The following is a 2,179-nucleotide window of genomic DNA, read 5'->3' as shown; positions in this document are numbered from 1 at the left end:
TGGGCAAGTTTTGGGAGAGTCATCATTTTATTTATAGTTTTTGCTTATGCTTTATAATTAAAGGTTGCTCTTTGAAAGCTGGGGAAATAAATTCATGCAGGGTTATAATTTTCTCCTAGTTTTTTAAAAGTTCAAAGTTTATGGAAAAAGGCAGTGTTTTGGAGTCCAGAAAGCAGTACTCTGTCAGCCAGATGAACTCAGTTCCAGCTCCAGGTGCAATCACTAAAATAACCCAATGCCGGTCCTTCACAACATTTATCACAATATGCAATTATATATTTAATTTTTAGGTTGTTTGTTTACTTCTGTTTCTACAGCTAAACCATAGGCTTATGAAAACAGGTAATGTGTCTGTCTTGTTTACTCTGTATCGTAATATGTTCTCAGCAAAGAACAATCAATTACTTGTTGAGCCAATAAATTACCTGCATGAGATTAACAAACTTCTTAATTTTTCTGAACCTCAGTTTCCTCACCTATAAAGGAAGTTGGCTGAAGTGATCACTAAACTTTTTTCTAGTTCTAAAATTTAATGATTCTATATTTTTGTATGTTTATTGAGGTTTCACATAAGCGTACTGCTTGATGAATTTTTCTATATGTATATAGCCAGGTGAGTGCCACCAGATTGAAATAGAACATTTCCAGCACCCCAGCACATTTCCTTATGCCCCTGCCAGTTGGTACCTTCCCAATGTTAACCACCATTTTGAACTACATAATCATAAGTTTATTTCTCTCAGTTTTTAAACTACATGTAAATGGAATCATGCAGTATATACTCTTTTTTTCCTTAACATTTTGTCTGTGAGATTCACTCATGGTGGTGCATATAGCATTAATTTATTCTTTTACTTGTTGTGTATTATATTGTATAACTATACCACAACCTATTTATCAATTTTGCTAGAGTTTCCCCTCAGTTTTGGCTAATACAAAGAAAGCTGCTCTAAATATTCTTGTACATATCTTTGAGTATGTATATGCCGTCTTCCTTGGATAAATACCCAGGAGTAGAATTGCTGGGTCACTGTGTACACATGTTTACTTTACTGGATTCTGCCAAACAGGGTTGCAATGTGGTAGTACTGATTTGTCCTCCTCCTAGTAATATATGAGAGTTCCAATTACTTCATATATTTCAGGCAGACCCCATCCTTCTGTAGGGACTTTGTTTCCTAAGCATTATAAGAGTATGGGAAATTTTACTCTGTCTTTCAAATTTGTTGGTTCCCCAATCTCCTACTTGTAGTGAATTCAGCAAAAGCCCTTGCGGGTGGGGTGGGAAAACTGGCCTCATTTTGGGTGGTTAAAGTTTCTACCCAATCCATCTGACTGCCAAAATCCTTGCTGATTTTACTTCCCTCTAGTCCTTACCCAGAATCAGCCAGCCTCCCCTTCCCTCCCCCTCGTAAGAAAACGGTGTTAGGCAGCTCACCCCGGAAAGACTTCCCCTAATCTGGGATTTCAGTTCATCTAGTTCCCATTGCAGCCACAACACTGCTTTATTTAAAATATGCTTTTTGTAATTTATTCACTTTTTTAAAATTTATTTTTATTAAAGCATGGCTCACAGACAATATTATATTAGTTTCAGGTGTACAACATGGTGATTTGACATTTATATTCCTTAGGATGTTATCACCACAATAAGTCTACTAATAATCTGTCAACATACAAAGTTATTATGATAATATTGACTATTTTCTCTATGCTGTGCATTACATCCCTGTGACTTACTTTTTTTTTTTTATAACTAGAGGGTTATTACCTTTTTCACCCACCTCCCTCTCCTCTGGCAATTATCAATTTGTTCTCTATGTCTATGAGCCAGTTTCTGTTTTATTTGTTCATTTGTTTTGTTTTGTTTTGTTTTAGATTCCATATATATGTGAAATGATATGGCATTTGTCTTTCTCTGTCTGACTTATTTCAATGAGGAGGCCAATGCCTTATCCATTAGGAGCATAATACCCTCTAGGTCCATCCATTTTGTTGCAAATTCATTCTTTTTTATGGTTGAGTAATATTCCATTTTATATGTGTGTGTATATATGTATATATGTATGTATATATGTGTGTATGTGTGTGTGTGATAGATAATCTTTATCTATTTATTTATTGATGGACAACTAGGTTGTTTCCACATCTTGGCTATTGTAAATAATGCAGCCATGAA

The sequence above is a fragment of the Hipposideros armiger genome, unplaced genomic scaffold (genome assembly GCF_001890085.2).
Source record: "Hipposideros armiger isolate ML-2016 unplaced genomic scaffold, ASM189008v1 scaffold_428, whole genome shotgun sequence".
Lineage (NCBI taxonomy): Eukaryota > Metazoa > Chordata > Mammalia > Chiroptera > Hipposideridae > Hipposideros > Hipposideros armiger.
Note: the sequence above shows the minus strand (reverse complement) of the source record.